This window comes from Microtus ochrogaster, chromosome 22 (genome assembly GCF_000317375.1).
Source record: "Microtus ochrogaster isolate Prairie Vole_2 chromosome 22, MicOch1.0, whole genome shotgun sequence".
Lineage (NCBI taxonomy): Eukaryota > Metazoa > Chordata > Mammalia > Rodentia > Cricetidae > Microtus > Microtus ochrogaster.
In genome coordinates this window covers 9982662-10003155 of record NC_022023.1, presented here as the reverse complement: position 1 = coordinate 10003155, position 20494 = coordinate 9982662, and the positions used below count along the sequence as shown (strand labels likewise).

The window sequence follows — 20494 nt, the reverse complement described above, 5'->3', positions numbered from 1 at the left end:
CAGGCAACAGAAATTCACTTGCTCACAGTTTTGCGTGCTGGAATTCAAGGCAAAGTGTTGGCAGAGTCTATAGCACTTCTTCTCCACTTACTGATGGCCTGGCTTCTCATGTCTGTGTTTTACTCAGATTTTCGTTGCTGTAATAAAATACCCAAGGTAACACCATTCAAGGAGAAAAGGTTAATTTTGCCTCAGGCTTTCAAAGGCCCATGGTGGACAGGTTTGGGCTTCTTCTGGTCTAGAGAAAGCACCGTAACAATGTTGGTCTTCCCTCCCCCACTTGTAGCAGAAAAGAAGGAAGAAAGGGAGCAAGGAGGGAGGGAAAAGAAATAAAGAGAGGGCTAGATGGAGGGAGAGAAGGGGAAGCAAACAAGAGAAGAGAGGAGAGAAAGGAAGCAAAGAGCCGAGGAAGAAAGCGTAGGGAAGATTGCCTTAGAATGCACCCTAAGAGATGACTTTCTTCATCCACCTGTCAAAGTTTACAGAACCTTCCAGAAATAATGCCACCACTTGGGAACCAGCCTTCACTAGGTGACTCTTTCAAAAGATACTTCCTATGCAAACCACAGTCTTTTGTGTCCTGCTTTTCTCCTTTTAAAAAAGACATCCATTATATTGGATTAGAACCAACTCTAATCTCATTTTAACTCAATTACCCCATTAAAAGTCTGATCTCCTGTATGGTTACTTCCCAAAGAAGTATGGACTAAGTCTTCAGCATACTAAATTGGTGAGGGCAAAACACGTGATCTGGGATACTTGCCAAGATACACAATTGAAAAATAGAGTGAACTTGAACATTACAAAGATAAAATACTTATTATTTTTAAGTTATTTGGTCACATATTTTCCAGGTGCCAGTTTTGTGCGAACTTGCTTACTACTTCCCCAACAAATAAGTAAGTAAAGCAGATTTAGCAAAGCCCTCTGTGACTCTATCTTATTCCCATTCAAGTTGCTGTTTCTTAAAAGATAAGGGTATTTCTCCTAAAAATGCCATCTGAATATTTTAGGTACTGTCTTGTAACTTTACCTATATTTTAATCTGATGCTATAGTTCATACTGGTTACTTTTTTTTAATATTTTAATGCAACTTAATACCAAACCTATGCTCTCTATCATCTGACTTAATTACCTGTCCTGACCTGGATTTTCTCCCTCCCTCACTACCTTGCCCCTTGGCAATTATGAGGCAAATGTTTCACTGACACTCATAAATTTCTATCTCCTTGTGCAAGCTTTTCTCTGTCTGAATGACCTTGCGTCTTGCCATCTAATGTTCGGTCCTTCATTTATACTGCAGTCATTGAAAGATGGATCTGTCATGATACATTTTTTATCAGCTTAAAATCATAGGTTTTACAGCAGACTTCATCTAAAGGATTCAGGATGGGTTGAGGGGAAAGAGCAGACATTTCATAATTCAATGTCTAGAATATGACACATAAAATGCTATTAACGTAAGATTTATTAAATGAGTGGCTAGCATATTGGTTTATAGGTTGGTGATGTTGGTGATAAGATTGCTTGGTGGCACATACTCCCCTGTAAAACGGAGGAAATGTTCAGCTGTTGGATAAATGTGAAATTGATGTAAATCTGAGTTGCCTGCCTCGTGAGAACAACGGAAGCTAATGGGAAGGAAGATAAGTGAAAGAGGAAAGAGATGTATTTTCTGAAAATTCTTCTCCTACTGAGACACTTGGGGTTCTCTGCCTTCCCTCTGCAGCAGGGACGTCTATGCATTTGGTTGACAGTCTCGAGACGCTAACACGCAGCCCTCCCTTGACACGTCAGGGCTCAGACTCCCAGTTCCTGTTGAGAACTGTGACAAGCCACCAGGCAGCAGAGACTTTTGTTCTTGGATTATTAAAATGGAGAACGGGTCTCCGGAAACTACTTTTTTCATAACCTATAACTGAGAGAAAGGAGTGAGGATTTAATGACTAGCAATAGAGTACTCTCTTTGTACAGATTGAAGGACCAGTCAAGATTTTGAAATTTTAAAAGCATTTTTTTATTACAATTATGCTCAAATTCTTACATAAACTAAATTTTCTTTTAAATTGATAAAATAATAATTTCTAACAAATCACCAGCCACAGGCTTTCAGGGGAAAGGCAGAAACCAGGTTCTCTATAGTCATAAACCTTCCCAGGTCAAGCTAACATATGTGGGAGAAAGCCCTTGACTCCCTCACGTAGCAATGTGGAAACACAGTTCTTATGCAGAACCCAGCTTCAGCACAGTACTCCTGAGTTAATTGTGTCTCTGAGAAGCTCTCTGAAGCTGGGGAAGGAGACACCTCCAGGCTTCCCGAGTTAGCTCCCCGGGGCTGTCTTATGCTCATTATCCTTTCCTTGCGCATCTGCCTCCAGGTTTCCCTGGAGCATTGCAAGTCAGTCGTGATGCAGGACAGCATTCTGGATCCCTCTCCCTGCTCCTGAGTGATATGACTGAAGGGTAATCCCCAAGCATGGTGACTAGGGAAGCCAGAGAATGTGCATGGGAGACTGATAATCCCCAGGAAGATGTATGTCATCTCGCACACTAATTAGTGGAAGTAGACAGCAGCTCTCTAGGTCTGCAGACCCCGGTGGGTGCAGACTTAGGATTGTCACTCGAGATGAAGGCAGAAGACGATGCAGAGCTTTGTCTTGTCACGGGAAAGCTTTGCAAAGTGCTCAGAATGCCTGGGTTGTGTCTCAGAACTTACCAAATAATCAGTAGTTATCACTGAACATGTAACAGACATTTAGAGTAGTAATGATTCTATAGAGGGTTATGTAAAAACATATATAACTTGCTAAGGGAGCAGCTTAGTTTGAAGTATTTAAACACAGATACCAGAGTTATTTAAATAAAAACTCTCTAACATACACGTTAACATACATTGAGCAATAACATAATTTGTCTTATTGGAAAACAGAAAACCTGTACTAAAAGACAAAGTCTGAGACTTGACTGGTCAACAAGAGATCAGGATAGTCTAGAAGGTTCAAGGGTTTGAGATATTTCTATATCCTGGTGCATATTATTCCGAGATCATTTCAGTTCTTCCACGTCTGACCCCTCAAATGAAAGGAAATACTCTCAGCCACACAGTCTTTGCCTTGTCTGCTTTTTATTTTACCTATCTGGTAAAGCAACAGGCAAAACAAAGTGCTGAATTGGTATTTTCAAAAGGAAGGAAATAAGGCAAAGAAGGCACAATGACAGGATGGAGGCAGAGGAGGTGATAAAGAGGAAAGAAGATAAGGGATATTTTAGGGTTTTCCAGAATTATTTTAAAAAGTATTTGCTGAGCCAAGATGTGGGTAATAGTTTATAGATACAATTAAAATAGTCTTGATTTTAAAATACTATAGAGTTTTCATAAAGAGTACTTAGTCTCCAATTATATTCTCAGGTTAAGCACTATTTATATACACTTTACATTGATATAACCTCCTACCTATATAGTAATAGGAGCAGCGGGGCTGTGTCCCCAGCACCCCAGCCACCTGCTAGCTTATGCCCCGAAATAACTACACGGACACTGTATTCTTTTAAGCACTGCTTGGCCCATTAACTCTAGCCCTTACAGGCTAATTCTCATATCCCCATCAACCCATCTCTAATAATCTGTGTAGCATCAGTCTTACCAGGAAAGATTCAGCAAGTCTGACCTGGCAGCTTGCTTCATCACGCCCGTGTGTCTGCCCGGGAGAGGGGAGCATGGCCTCTGAGCTCACTTCCGCTTCCTCCCAGCATTCTGTTCTGCCTACTCCACCCACCTAAGGGATGGCCTATCAAAATGGGCCAAGGCGGTTTGTTTATTACCAATGACTTTCCTCCATCATACCTAAAACCTGTCATATTCAAGAAAACAATTGTGGGCCCGGGAGCAAGCAAATATGTGTTCAGCACAAAGTTCCCCAAATAGTGCATTAGAATATGGTTGTCAGTCTTTCTCTTAGTAGGTATGATGATAAAGAAGGGGTGGTACTAAGCTAGACCTGTTTTATTTAAAAGTGATATGCGTGAAGATATATGCTTTACTTTTTATACATTAAAAATAATATGGCCAATATTAGTAAATGTGAAACATTTAAGAGAGAGTCTCATGCTCATGATTTCTCCAAAATAAGACAGAAAAAGGAATGTATGACAAGAAATCATAAGTTTTCAATTACAACATTTTTTCATTCGTTAATTTTGACAGGAACATGAAAGAACCTCATCAATAAAAAACTACAGCATCCTTATCTGAGACAGTCTCCTCCCTCTCATAAATGTGCCTACACACACACACACACACACACACACACTACTTATGACCCATGACCTTTTTCTTGAAAAATGAAAAAAAGTAGTATACTGTTTACAATAATTTTAGAACATTATTGACAGGCATGGTGACATGGTGGAAATCTGTCACTCAACGGGCTGAGTAAGCACGATCAAGAGTTAAGGTCAGCCTGCATTACTTTCAAGGTCTTGTGTCCAAAAATAAACAAATAAAAGTAAAAGCCAAACAAACAAAACAGAACACAGTCGGCCTTCTTTCCTGTGAAGAATTGTTAAGTTTGTCGATCTGGGCCAAGTCACAGGTCAAGGTTGCTTTTCTGCAGGGTTTATTTGACTTGTCTGGAATAAAACCTACTTTAAGAGATATCAACTAAGATTTAGAAGATGAGAAGGTAGAATACTACTACATTCAGAAATGGGCTTCCTTATGGAAATCAGTACAACATACCCAAATAAGGACGAGCGTTTGTCTAAATACCAGAGAGATCTTTTTGCCAGATTGTTTACGCCTGTATAGAAACGGGTATGCACATGAACTACCAAAATAAAGTGTGAAAAATGGCGCCTGGAATACATTGCAGCCAGTTTCACTGGCCAACTACTTGGCCAACAATCTTCTCAATAGACCTGGCATGGACAATGCATATGAAGGCCAAGTGGATGTGGCTAGAGAGGAATACAATGTGGAAAGCATTGCTTGCCAATCTAGTGTTTTCACCGTCACTTGGATGCGAGCCTTGTCGGAACTGCAACTGACCACGCAGCTTTTAGAGACTAGGAGGAATCTGTGGATAGGAGGCCTGTCTGTCCCTCACACTGCCAAATGATTCCTTTGATGGTTTTAATAGAAAGGGGTTCATTACACAAGCCCATCTGAAGCACATATGGTCAGAATGTTGCAGATTATACATGCTACTTAACAGAGATGTTTTGAAGGAACAGTTCCCTCAGTACTTAGAGAGAAACGTCACTTGTTTCCTGGCTACCACTCCTCCAGACAGGCATCTTTCTTTCTTTCTTTCTTTCTTTCTTTCTTTCTTTCTTTCTTTCTTTCTTTCTTTCTTTCTTTGTCTTTCTTTCTGTCTGTCTGTCTTTGCTTCTTGTTTTTTAACTTTAGTTTTGTGATTAAATTCCTTTCTAAAACTCATCCTTCTATAGTCCTTGAATTTTGTTCTTTGAATTCACAAGAACCTAGAACCACTGACTCAGTGAACATTTTTGTGAGCTTCAGGGAGCCTAGCTCCCAAGTTGATGCTCCCATCTGAGATTAAAAACTATCTGTTTCCATTGTATACAATGGCCTCCATATCTCCGCTTACATGGTTGATATGAAGTAAGCACCTAACCCCAATTTTCCCACAGGTAGCTATCAGACCTGTACTAGGTGCACATGACAGATGCTCAGTACCTAGTAAATTAATGAAAGATACATGTAGAGAAAGAAGCTCAGGGTTCAAATTATCACTAAGTCAACAGTATTTGTAATCGTCCCTGCGTGTCTTCTCTTGCTTGACCTTATTTGTTGGTGAAGTTGTGAAGTCCATTCTAGACCTGGCATTGGACTAAAATGAGGGGAGAGAAGAGTGTAGTAAACCACGGATCTGGATATTTTCCTTAAAAATATATATTTAAAAAGTTATTATAGATGTTTGCTTGGATTTTTCACATGTCTCATTAAAATGTTCTTCATCTTGATGGTTGAACGTTTAGATGTCTTCTTAAATTTCATGCCTAAGAAGTATGTCTCATTTGCTGCATGCCAGTTCTAACCTTGCAGGCAGAGAAATATGAAAATAAAAGCCCAACTTTCTGGCTGAAATCTTCAAGGAGACTAGGGTCATGGAAATGGAAATTGCCAAAAAGATCTATGACAACAGCTCAGGAAAGTGGCCTCATGAAAACCAATTGTGACATCTTTGGTTGTCTGTGTGTGGATCTAGCTGTAATTGGCAAGACCAATTGACACCTGAGACAACAGAGGCATCACCCCTCAGGCCTCAGACTGGAACACAGACGAAAGAAGCAATATTTTATAAATTGTAATTGATATTGACACAATAAATATTTCTACAGGAAACGGCATTACACCTGCAACCCGAGCTTCACCAGCACAAACGCCATCTACTTCCAGGGTGTCTGAACAGGATCCAGTCTAAAGGGATTGTTGGTATATCAAGAACGGTGGACATCTCAGTGAGATGTTCACATGGAAAAAGATGACCAACAGATATCAAGACACAGATGTCAAATCATCTGAGAAAGAAAGCCTCTAGAACAGCTATTAGGGAAAAAAAATGTTCCAACACTCAGCTGTGAAAAGTCTTTAAATAAATAAAAACATGTAAAGTCTAAGAAAAGAATTGGAAAGCATGAGAGAAATCTCAGTGGACAGCTTTCTTCTTTTTAATCTTTGTTTCTCTCCCTTGTAGCACTAAGGATTGATCCTCAGACTCTGTACCTCTCAAGCAGTATTCTCACAGTGACACGATCTCTGATCATCTTTTCATAGTTTTTTTATTTTAAGACAAGCTCTCTCTAAACTGTTTAGGCTGGCCTTGAACTTGCAATTGCCCTGCCTCTGTTTCTGTACTAACTGTGATCACAGTCCCTCACCACCAGACCCGAAGCTCAATGGACAATTTTAAGACTAAAAGCATAGTAGCTGAAATAAAGATCCAGATGTTGTATTTAAGAACGGAATGCAGATGAGAAACAAATAGAGCATCAGAGAACTCAAAGACAGATCAGTAGAAGTTATCCAGTCTGAACAGAAAAGAAAGAAACAAGCACTAAGAACTTTTTTTTTTTTTTTTTTTTTTTTTTTTTGGTTTTTCGAGACAGGGTTTCTCTGTGGCTTTGGAGCCTGTCCTGGAACTCGCTCTGTAGACCAGGCTGGTCTCGAACTCACAGAGATCCGCCTGCCTCTGCCTCCCAAGTGCTGGGATTAAAGGCGTGCGCCACCATCGCCCGGCCACTAAGAACTTTCTTAAAGATAGATCTACTCATTCCCAGAAAATGGGGGAGGGAGGGAGAAAGAGAGACAGAGAGACAGACAGAGAGAAGTGCTCCAAATAGTGGAATGAACAGTGATCTAAAAGAGTCAAAATTGTGTATTTCCCCACACATTTCAATGTATTTGGCCCTGTGAACAGGTAATATAACACAATGGGAATCCAATTCCAAGTCCTTTCTGATCAGAGATTGTATAGATATTTTTCATGCGTCTCAAAGATTACTTAGGTCTTAGTCTGTCCCTTGGTCTGTGTCTGAGGTTTACCAACTACACATCCGATTCTGAAAATATCAAAAGAAGAATGCCATTTGGCTCCGGCCATTTCCTCTATTTCCAGCACCTCAGTGCTACATTAGCGATTATGCTGGTGGCTGCAGTTTCCCTCAAAGCTGGCTTTTTTAATAGCTGAAAATCTCCAGTGACCTAGAAGAAATTGAGGCCACCTTTGAAAATCAGCATGAAATCTTTTAAGTAGTGAGATCTTTCTACTTGCTGGGCCAGGGCTGTCCCTCGGAAAGAGGATTAATAGAGGTTAATATAAATCTTATATATTACCTATCACTGCCTATTTTTATGTACTATATATGCAAACTGTGTCGTGTTTATCAATTTTATACATATATTACATATGTCTGTATGTTTGCAGCCCATGCTTTCAAAAGTATCCAGCCAACATGAAAGTCATCAAAGGCTGTTTTTCCAGTGAGAAAACCATGAGGGGTCTTGCTAATACCAGGCAAGAAAAATACAGTTAAAACCAAGTTATATCAGGAGGCCAGGCCATGTGACCAAGGCAAAAATTTCAAATGAGTTCTACTCAAAGCTTAAAATACACAAAAAGCTTTTACAGGTAAATAGTTACTTTAGTTCTCAACCAGGGCGCTGTTGGAGGAAAGGACTGAAGAGAACTTTTTATTTCCACAGCAGGACTGCTAACGAAGGGGAGAAATTATTCGAGCCAATGAATGAACTTAGAAAGGCACTGGAATTTATGTCACTCCTGTTCATATAGCAAGTAAAGGCCCTAGAACAAAGGATACCTACTGGAAAGCAGATGAGGGTTTTTTGTGCAAATTTTACAATTTTTATTCTACTTTCTGCGTGAACTTGGCAAGCATTACACTTCCCTTTATCTCCCTTTCATTAACTATAATGAGTGAGATAATCATACCCAAATCACATGATCATCCTGAGGATTCATGCATGCAGGGACACCCAGGGACAGCTCTAGGAGCTTGATTATCCTTAAGGTAGCAATTCTGTCTGTAGAGCAAGAGTTCCTCTCAATTGCAGTTTTCTGTCTTCCTCTGTATTCTGCAGGCTCAAAAGCCAGGCTCAAATGGACCTAACTGTCTAAGTTAAACACATCTCTGCAATGATATCTGCCTCCTAGCACTGTCAAGCTATATATGTAAGATATGGAAATAAATATCTTCCTGGTCGTGAAACACCTCAGTGAAGCAATCAGATCATATATTTTAGACAAGCTAATTGGTATAAATATTGCAGAGGAAGGAGTGTTTGAAGTATGTTCGGAGTCTTATAGCTAGTTCAGCTCCTTTGGTTTAACAGAGCATCTACTGGACATGGAAAGAGCTCTGTCATCTGATGGTGTCCTAGTTAGGGTCACTTTATATAACCTTTGATATAACACCATGACGGAGGCAATTTGGGGGAAAGAGTTATTCAGCTTACACTTCCTCGTCAGTGTTTATCACTAAAGGAAATCTGGACAGGAACTCAAAACAAGTCAGGATTCCAGAGTCAGGAGCAATGCTGCTTGCTGGTTTGCTCCCCATAGCTTGTTCAGCCTATTTTCCTATAGAAGCCCCACCACCAGCCCAGGAATGGCACCACCTGCAATGGTTGAGTCCTCCCACATCAATCACAAACTAAGACAATGCTTTACAGCTGGGTCTTACGAAGGCATTTTCTCCATTGAGCTTCCCTCCTTTCAGATAACTCCAGCTTGTGATAAACTGACATAAAACTAGCCAGCACAGGTGTTCTATGATATATCAAGGAAGACAATTCTGATTAGACATTCCAGTGTGGGAAGTTTACCAAACAAAAGATGTCCAAAGAAACAGATAGATCTAGGAACGAGGAATAACTTCACTTGGGGGTACAGGTGTGGTTCACAGAGAAATTTTCATCTAAGCACAAGGACGTGTGTGTGTGTGTGTGTGTGTGTGTGTGTGTGTGTGTGTGTGTGTGTGATGTTTTCAAGGTCTGAGGTAAGTCCAGGTTTTCCAGACAAGGCAGTTTGTACAAAATCGCAAAAATATGTGATTGCTTTGAGTTATCTGCAGACATTTTTAAGTTGGCCACAATCTCAGAATAAAAACCTGGAGATGAGAATCTTTTTTATGAAAAGATTGCACCATCCTACACTGCATTCCTATGTTATAAGAGGGGCAACAATATGTAGATAAACTGTCAATGTGCAACACAATCTTGGGCAAAGAGATGTTGAAAATGTGTTTCTTTACCTGTGAGATAGGTTAAATGGCATCACTACTTTTATAGCTGTTATAAGAAATTGTTGCTATGATAACACTCTTTACACTATACGTTTAGGGCTGGTGAGCTACATAAAAGCACTTGCAACACAAGCTTGAGTCTGAACCCTGGGATCACATGGTAGAAGGAGAAAATCAGCTCTTACAGGTTTTCTTCTAACAGAGAGAAAATCATTAAACCCCATGGATCTACACTGTTGTTAATTTTAATGAGTGTTAACATAGACCTGATTATTTATAAATTATCAACTTAGATAATTGTAAATAGCTATGTTCAAAAAGGAATGGAAAAGAGCATCCTAATTAAAATGAGAACAGAATTGGTCTGATAAAATTAAAAAAAAAACTGTTGAGTGACTTTCAAAATGTTTAGTAACCAAGAAGAGAAAACCCACTTATATGACCTTCCAACTGCAAAGTTTGGGGGAAAACCTTTAATAGGAACAGAGTAAATGACAAAGTAGGGTAAAACAGTACATTGATTACTTTGAAAGAAGTGAAAATAGGATGAAAATACACAATACAATACACAAGGAGGAAATAGAGGCCAACATTGTAAGTCTTAAGAAATAAAAATGGTGCATCTTCCCAGGGAGAATAAAGGGAAGGACACACAAGACAGAATGGCTACAATCTGAGCAATTCAAATGCAATGGCTCCAAGGAGGAGGAGCCAGAGATCCAGAAGAAAGAATTGCTGCAATGAGATATTGCAAAGAAGACACTGATGGTCAAATGATGAAGAAAAACCTGAGTCGCTTAGTTTGGGAGTGTTCTGTGAGCTCCACAAGCCTTCTAGGGTACTTGTAATGTTTTTCTTCCTTCTTAGCATGTGCACATGTGTGGAAAGGGTTACGTTTGTTTTATGTAATAAATTGCCTAGAAACCATACAAAGTATAGTCTTTAGTTTATCTTTAGATTATGACAACTTGCAAAAGCCTGTGAATTCTTTTGGTATATTATGAGTGAACTAAAGTGTTTAATTAATCAATTGATTTAGTCTTTTAATTCATTTGCCCCCTTTATGATGCCAGGTTGGATGTTACGTGTATAAAGTGGCAAAGCCACTATTTGAGATGCTTACCAGGCCATGTAGGGAAATGTTCAGCGGACTTTATAGGAGGAATGTCCCTTGCTACTTGTGTAGGAGTTGCAGTGCTTGGGAATCGTAGGACAGGACATTAGAGTGGCAATTGGTTAAAGACTGCCATTGAAGGATTTCCAGGAAGGCTTTCAGGAGTAGATGCAGTTTTATCCAGAGGCTTCTTGTCTTTTTCTTATTTTTTTTTTATCTTGTCCTCTTCAGACATTTTATAAGCAGCTGGAACTTTTCTGTTAAGTAGACTATAGAAATCACTAAGTCACTGTCAGAAAATACCATTCACTGTGTCACATGATGAGAAATGAATGAAGTGAAAGTAAGTCTGCATGGCAATTTTTACATTTGCAAAAGGGTGCCCCACCACCAAGACTGTGCAAGCAAGGACTCCAGGGCCCTTAGTTCTCATCCGAACACAGAGTGATGACTGTTTTTCACTCCAATGATGGAAGTTCAAAGTAACCGGCTAACTGACAATCAGAGGCATGGAAGAGCGAGGTAGAAAGTCAAGTCTCAAGAATGTCTGGCGTGGGGGTTGTTGGGCAACAAGCAGGTGCACGAAAATTTTCCAAGAATGGGGAGATGTAAAGAAAGCTTGGCCTTTAGCAGGCTGACTGCCTTTTGATGGAAAAGAACGTTTCTCACAGTCACCCAATCTGTTAGACTAACACTTATCTTCAATTTATTCAATGACTGCTTTCTTCATTAAGTAAATTTCCAAGGAGTATTAGTGTCTCATATGGACTGGGCTCTAGGTATGAGCACTGAACCAGACTGATCCGATCCGTTCACTCACTCTACTTTAATGGAGTGCCCCCTGGAGAACCCAAGAGAATCATTCTTCCCAAGTTAGAGGTAGAAACTCTTCCCTGGGAAAAGAATCTTTGGAAAGTCTTCCACTCTCCTGAGAATCATTCTGCCAAAGGACGCAGATCTTCAGCCAGATATTCTGGGAGGAATTTATTTCCCTCTTCCCCAAACCATACACCAAGCTAATGTTCTTACTGTGCCGGCTTCATTAAGCCTGGGATCAGAATGTATGCGGGAAAGTGCACCTTGGAAGTCAAGTGTACCTCGCTCGAAATAGGACAGGTTTCTTCCTAGGACAGCCCCTCCCGATTTTCATTATTTCATTTCTCCAAAAGGATAAGGGAAAGCTTAGTTAATTCAGAGTTGAGATGAGGATGCAGTATTCTAATCTATGCTAATATGAGAGTATAGCAATAGCTAACACACTAATTGAAGACAGCATGTTGCCTTCAGTGTACTGCTAGCCTATGCTTCAACCTCCGGTCTAATTGTCAATTCATGTATTAACACTCTCTTAATGTCCCTAAACAGACTGTGGAACTCAAGTACCTCCTCTGTTCCCATCCTTTTTAAATTCAATTCTTTCTATATCTCGCAAGCTGTGTGCTTTCCCGCTAAGCCACAAACTGGGTAGCATGAGTTCTGGGTGCATGGAAGGCCCTCCCAATAACACTGCTTGGAACATTTCACCTGCTTTCCCCCCCTAGGAACTCTTAGACTCACCATTAATCTGACTCTTGCCACAAACATGTGAACACAAAGCTCAGGGAGAGAATTTTTTGCTAAGAGGACAAATCATCAGAGATTTGCAGACCTCAAGCGTCCTCCTTAATAAGACAGACTGCTTGAAAAGCCTCTGCCTCAGTCCGAGGAAGTATTTCCTGCATGACAAGAGCCTATGAATTTGAAAAATAAGTAGCTGTACACTTTTGGCAGCAAAAACAAAGAAGAAAATATGAATATTTACAAGATTTGATGTGGGAAGGAAAGGGGCAAACAGAAGCATTAGGGAAGCATCATTATCCCTGGTATTAAAACCAGAATGTTATTTCTCAAGGGCCTCACAGAGAGGACAGCGTTTAATTTAATTAACAATGCCGGCAAGAGCATCTTTGCTGTAAATTCAGCAAGCAACAAAAAGGCCATAGCCAGGAAATTTGGGGGCTTTCTTTATAGCCATTTGCAACCAAGAGAGAGACTGTTCCACATCTGGGGAACATAATCTTCAAACAATCATCCATAAATACTATTTTTAAGACCATTTGATAAATACCTGACTCTGACAATCTACTCCCTGAAGAAAATAACAGCACTTTGCTTAGTTATTAAGAACCAGGATTGAGTTGAGTGTTAACCCATATACCCTGCCGGTGGGATTATCAACACATGCCACCACTATGGAAATCAGTATAGAGGTCCCACAAAAGGCTCAAAGGATACAAAAGTTGGGCCAAAAATAGTTCAGTGGCCTGAGGAGGCGGCTTGTTCAATAAAATTCTCCCTGTGCAAGCGTAAAGACCTAAACAGGGTCCCAGAAATGTCAGGCACAGTAGAATGTGTTTGTAATAACAGTTCTGGTAAATGGAGCTAGGACTCACTCATCTGAGGTTTGCTTGCCAGGGAGGCTAGCTGAATCAGTGACCTCTAGGACATTGAGAAAGAAACATGTCTCAGAAAACAAGAACAGCGTCTTGAAGCATGACTCCCTACGTTCATCTCTGCCTCCCACTTGCATGGGCTCACATGCATGTGAACCCACAAGAAAATGCAAGATTGTATATATAGTAAGAACAGCCATATGACCAAGGTACATCACATGACCCAGGTACATCACCCATATGAATATCCCAAAGGGAATTCAGGTCTGTATACCATAGAGACACTTGCTGTTTTAAAGAAAGAAACTGATATGGGGTTCAGAGGGCATCTCCAGTGAGGTTCCACATTCCTGGCTCCAATACAAGGAATTGAGCAGAAACACACCCTTGTTGTAACAGAAGTAGTCCATGGTTCATTAAGAGAGTCTGCTTTCAAATACAAGGAGCTATATGGTCCAGTGGGCAGAGAACTTGCCATATAAATGTAAGGACCAAGGGAATCTCCAGAATCTAGATCAAATGAGACATGCAGCGCACATTTGCAAGGCCATTGCTCCTACAGCAAGATGGGAGGCAGCAAGAGAAGAACCCGGGGAGGCTCATAGGCCAAGCAGCCTGCAAAGACTGTAGAAAGCAACAAAGAGACTCTGCCTCAAACATGGTGACAGCAAGAACTAACACCCAAAGGTCTTCTCTGACCTCAGTTCACGTGCTATGGCATGCAAGCACCATCAATTATGTGCAGGGGTTATGTACACATACATAACACTTATAGATATCAGAGAGAGAGAGAGAGAGAGAGAGAGAGAGAGAGAGAGAGAGAGAGAGAGAGAGAGAGAATAAGAGAGAGAAGTGGCACAATTTCAAGAGGAGTCAGATCAAGGAAGCTTAGCAGGTCAAAGTTTCCTTGCCCAAAGAGCTGGAGTTTTGTTCGCTTCGTTGTGGGTTTTTGACTGTATAACAGAGGGTTTTGGCTGACTTGCCTGGTCTGTTTTTTTTTTTTTTTTTTTTTGTGCATGCTCTGTATGGCACAGAAAGTTCTACATACAAGTTCATATATCACATTTCTCATTAGTGTCTTACAACTCCTGGTAGGAGAGTTCTGGTATTGCAGTGAGCCAGAGGCATAATGTCCTGTGCAGGTGACTGATTTTTAGATGGGCTTGTGAAGTGGAGGGTGGGGATCCTCTTTGCTCATTGTTTTTTTTTTTTTTTAAAGTTTAAGTTCCATTTTACTTTTCCAAGGTGTTTTCTTCTATCTTTATGAAGCCACTTTACATCGGCTTTGGTGGAGGTCATGGTGCAGCACCAGTAGGTCTAAATCGTGGTGGGGGTGTTCAGTCCTTCCGAGCTTCCCGGGATCGATTCCTGACTACCTTGCTATGAATAGCACAGCTCACACAGTAATGCAGCTTGACATAGAGTTTGGGGAGCACATAGGCATCGAAGACATTTGCTTCAGATATGTCCCTGATGGCAGCCGCCTCTACGATGTTCTGAATGACGAACTTCTTAATGGCTTTGTCCTTGGGCACACAGCAGGCACAGTTAGTGCAGCGAATTGGCTGCACATGGCAGTGGCCCTTTTTGGCACGGCCGTTGTTTCTCCATTTTTGGTCATCTTGGAGCCAAGTCCCGAAAGAGCTCGTTGTTTGTTTTTTATATGCTGCTTTAGTGAGGATTTGGGTAAAGCCAGACCTCTTCTTTTACCTTGTATTTATGTTTCTCAGTGCAGGATTCACAATAAACTAGATATGGGATCAGTCTGATTATCACCAACAGATGAATGGATGAAGAAAACTGGTAGATAAACACAACGGAGCACTCATTATTCAACTGTAAATTATTCCTGCTATGTCGTTGCAGGAAAACGGATGGTACTGAAGATTATTGTGTCACATAAAATAATTAGACTCAGAAAGGCAAACATACCACATGTTTTTGTTCCTGTGTGTGCACTATGAAAGCAGAATGGGACAAGGTGGGGGTAATGGAAATCTAAGGAGAATACAAAGGAGATGATCAGGTAGTCACGGGGATAAGCAATACAAAAGTATCAGGCTTTCTCACGTATACAGAATATAAATGTGCAGTTGTACGTATATTTCATGTCATATATATATATATAATACACATGTTCACTAAAATTAATAAATAAACTGAAAAACCACATTAGTTTTACAAAATAATCCAGATTCTGGATCCATACTGGCCTGACAACTATTAATTTTGTGAGTGTGTAAAAACAAGCTGTGAACTTCCATTATCACCCCACCTTCTCATTTATAGAATGGGGTAGCTGCAAATCTGTCATCGGGACTGTGAGCATGGAGTAAGATACGGGAAAAGTGCTGAGCTCAGTATGTAGACGGGGGTATGCATTTAAGAAGCATGTGTTATTGACTCACATTTAGAGGGGGAGTCACTGTAACTCCTAATTAGTCATTTTCTCCTGTTGAATCTAGGGCTGTATCGTCCTGTCTTGCAATTTCTGTTCATTCCTGTTGGGTTCTCCCTAGTCTCTCTGCTAATATAAGGGATAGGGTCCACTCCATTGGGCAGTTATTCTGTTACTAAAGAACTGAAATAAATCTCACATCTTAGAGAAAGAATATTTTTATTGTAACCATAAATTCTGTGACTCACAGACTATGTGGGACACGTGCCCCTTGGAGAAGGCTGTCTTGATCTCTGCCCAGAGTCCTCCTTTCAGAATTCAGAGTCAAATGTTACTAGAGTAGTCTGTGCTCAGGATTCTGGAACTATTTGCCCATTATTTGCCAAATGTATACTGTGTGCCAGGCACTGTGCCTGGTACCAACTTTGCTGCAGTGAGCAAAACAGCATTCCGGCTCATAGGGCTTCATTCCTGGGTCTCCTTGGCTCCTGTCTATCTCTGCTTGATACGTAGTGTCAACAGCAAAGCAGCCACGCCTGGTCTGACATACTCAACCCTGGGTCCGAGCTGTTAGCAGGGCTGCCGATTCCAGTGGGGACCCCTGTGATTGTCTGCCTTCAGTGTTTGCATCTGGTTTCCAATGTGGTGCAGTGTCCTTGTGGCTCTAGTTCACCCTAACAGTCTTGGTAAAGGAAAGCCTTTGGGATTCTCTTACATCAATTGGGAAAACATTCAATTTTCTAAGTACTTCCTGAGCTCAGGAAGTCGGTAGAATTGATGTCTTTCATGCTTTGGCATGTTTCTTGTCTTCCTGCAGTCTGTCTTTGGGAAACAAAGGCAAAAGAGCTCAGAGTGACTCAGAGTTCTACTTTTGTTCTCTTTCTGTGCGGCTGCTTTGACTGGGATTGCCACTCTTTGTCTCGCTGGGGAACAGCCTACATCTATTAAGATGCTTAGGTCTTTTAAAGACAAGGATCCGTTTTCGTCTACCTCTTTGTATCTAGATTCTTGCAGAATTTAAGTATGAGATGCTTTCAAGCATATATGGAAACCCATATATTTTAATGCCATCTATAGTCAAGGCATGAAAATGGATTATATCCATGATCATATCATCCCCAAATAATAGGAAATAATATCTTTATTTTGCAGAGGGACAAACTAAAATCAGCAAAGTCAATCAACTTGCCAAAGTAAGCAGGCGGGTTGAGATTAAAACTCAGTTTGACTCCAAACCTGTATTTTTTTCATAATACCAGGGTTCTTAAAAGTTGGTATTGTTGGGCTTGGAACCAGATAATTCTCACTGTTTTCATATATTACATGTTTTAGGATGTTTTACATTATCACTAAGCTATACCAACAGATGTCCATAGCATTTCCCCTGTTTGTGATAGCCAACATCTTTTCCTTGAGAGCCAAACATCTCATAATTAAAATCCATTCCATATGGTAAACTAAAAGAAAATATCCATTAAATTGTCTAGCTTTTCTATATTACAGAAAAAAAAATTTATATTTTTCAAATTAAATGGGACAGCATGTTGGGAACTGCAGCAATACAAAGCTGTAGGTAGCATTCTTTATTTGAGTATCTTTATAAGGTGGTATTGAAATGACTGTAGCTATAACTCAGTGTTAAAGCACTGGTCTAGCATGCACAAGGTTCTAAGTTTGGTTCTTGACGACACACACATACATGCACATACACACTCACACACATAAACACAGGGATTGTAATCAAGAAAAGATTTTGTGCTGGGTGGTGGTGGTCATGCATGCCTTTAATCCTAGCATTCAGAAGGCAGAGGCAGGCAGATCTCTGTGGGTTTGAAGCAAGCCTGGTCTACAAGAGCTAGTTCCAGGACAGTCAGCAAAGCTACACAGAGAAACCCTGTGTCAAAAAAACGAAAGAAAGAAATAAATGGAAAGAAGGCAGGAAGGCAGGAAGGCAGGAAGGCAGGAAGGCAGGAAGGCAGGAAGGCAGGAAGGCAGGAAGGAAGAAAGGCAGGAAGGCAGGAAGACAGGAAGGCAGGAAGGCAGGAAGGCAGGAAGGCAGGAAGGCAGGAAGGCAGGAAGGCAGGAAGGCAGGAAGGCAGGAAGGAAGGAAGGAAGGAAGGAAGGAAGGAAGGAAGGAAGGAAGGAAAAAAGAAAGGAAGGAAGGAAAAAGATTTTAGGATTGGGCGAGGCCAGCAGTGTGGCTAGGAAATAAAAGTGCTTCCTGTCATAGCTGATAACCTGAATTTATCTTACTTCCAGGATATGCATAATAAGAAAGAATGAACTTCTGTAAATTGTCTACTGTCTCCACATGTATTCCATGACATGTGCATGCATGCACATACAATGAATAATTTAAATAAATAATTTAAAGGTGCTGGGACTTCTTATAGATGTAGCAGTCTATTCTATTTTAGTTACCAAGAGGAGGAAATTTTTGAAGTGAAGGACTATCAACTATTCATTGATCTGACCAACTCTTCAACACCCTGGCAAACTGCTTCTTGACCATTGAGCTAAGATCAAATGTAGCAGCCTAAAGTGATGAGATAACATGTGGGTCATAATTATCCCAATCATGACAATTATGTTAGAAGATTGACAGGCTTTTACTGATGTTAAAAGTAAGAACATTGAGGCTGAGAGAAATAAAGACAGCGGTGTCAAATCGCCCATCTGTGAAAAGGAAAGGCCAGATTAAGCATCCATTCCTGTCTGTTTCCAGCCAGAGTTCAGAAGTATGTCAAATACTGGACAGTCACAGATGCTGTAACAGACCCAAGTACAGGCAGTTGCTGCAGCCTCGGAAGTAGAATGAAAGCAGCAAATTAGGCATGAGTTTCAGTGCTGTGGAAAATGAGGATATTAATCATTCATCTTTGGAGAAGACGGCCCAGATGTCTAGAGACATTAGCCTGCTTATGCAGCATCAATGAAGACATCACTGTGTCTAACGATCATTTAAGAATCAAATTGTGGTATGTGTTTGCCTCAGACATGGAAGGCTGAGTCTAACTAGTGACATATTAAACTTGGGCAAATGAGAAACACCGAGGCAATGAAGAGAAACCGTTAAAACATAATCTTGATAGCATAGAGGGAAAGGAACACTAGTGGCATAATGATGTTTTTATACTCCCTAGTGGAATGCCTGGAATATGACTGTGGAGGGCTTGACTTTCCTTCATGTGATCTAGTAACAGAATGTCAGCTGAGAGTTTGCCAGTCTTCTTTCTTTGGGAACCCATATGGCACCATGCGGATCATCGTGAGAAGACACGGTCAAGCTCACTCTGCCACTGGTTTCAGACGCTAACAGGTATTCATTGACTGAGTCTTTTTAGACTTGATTCTGCCCCACCCTGAAATACAATTTCACTGCTCCCAATGTATTTTATTTTTCATTTAAAATTGCAATCTCTCTGGAATCTTCAGATAAATACACTTTCCTACTTTGAGCTGAGGTTTTAAAAAATAATAAGACAACATACTTAGGCTTAGCAATTGAATGGTAATTCCTTGATTCTCTGACAAGTCTATCTATAAAAACTATTTCTTTTAAAATATATCTTCACATAACTTTCTTGGAGTTACTTATGGATGACAGAATTTGTTCTCTATAGTAAGTGGTAAATGACACTTGCTGCCTTCAACTGATCCAAATGAGGCAAAGCAACATTAAGGAAGAGGAATTAGGCTAAGAGTGTAGAGAGTTTGGTTTCTAGTTCCCAGTTCCCACTGTCTTTTCTTGGCTTCAGTCAGTGACTGAATTTTCCTGGATTGAATACATATTAACCTCCCAACCCAACTCATAATATGTATTTCTGAATCTCTGGTAATTGAAATATGATGGGTTCATAACTTGACTCAATGACTACAGGCTCAATTTTGTCTAAGTTCATGTAAATTCAGTAATTGCAGCCATTAGAAGCCATTAGAAGGCAAATCTATCCTTTCATAGCTCATGGAATGACCATGAGAATTCAAAACCATCACACCCTGCACAATAAATGTCAGTTGGTGAAGTGGTGGTGGAGACAGCCCTGATGAAACATTTAGAAGTGGGAAATCTAGAATTCTAACTGGCTATTTTTGAAATTCATATTCTTTAGACACCTAGTGTATCTGAATATAACTTTTTCTCAGTATAACTTGATAAACTTTCCTATTTTCATACATGAAGTTTAGTGTTCTAGGAAGAAGCAAATTAGTCAGCTGGTAGAAGATTGAAGATGAGTTGTTTAGTAGCGGCTTATGGATATCTGTTCTTCTGGTAGCAAGTTCCTGTTAGTTTTAACTGTTAACTTGGCACAGTCTAGAGTTATATGGGAAGAGAGTTTCAGGTAGAGAACTGTCCATATCAGACTGACCTGTGGCCATGTCTATGAGGAATTGTCTTGATTGTTAGTTACTGAAGAGGTGCTCATTCTGCTTTGGAGGTGGCACTACTCTCGTCAGGCATCCTGGGCTATATAAGAAGTTTTTAAAAAATGAACCTGTAGGTAAGACAACAAGAAGCAATTTCCCATGATTTATGCTACAAGTTCCTACTTGAGTTCCTGCCCTGACCTCCTTCAGTGAAGGAAAGAATAGGAACTCAGAGGAAAGGCAGGAGAAGCTTGGGTTACATCATTGTTTTCACACGTGTTAGAGAAACCCTGTCTTGAAAAACCAAAAAAGAAAGAAAAAGAAAAAAGAAAATTCACTTGTTAAAAAAGAATGCTTTAAAAGTGATATAGATCGATTAATTTTCACATGATATC

The 20494-nt window shown here is 40.3% G+C and overlaps 1 pseudogene; it reads right to left on the bottom strand.

Annotated features, from left to right (window-relative positions):
* Window positions 1-14607: 14607 nt before the first annotated feature.
* Window positions 14608-20111, bottom strand: LOC101995863 (annotated as a pseudogene).
* Window positions 20112-20494: the final 383 nt, after the last annotated feature.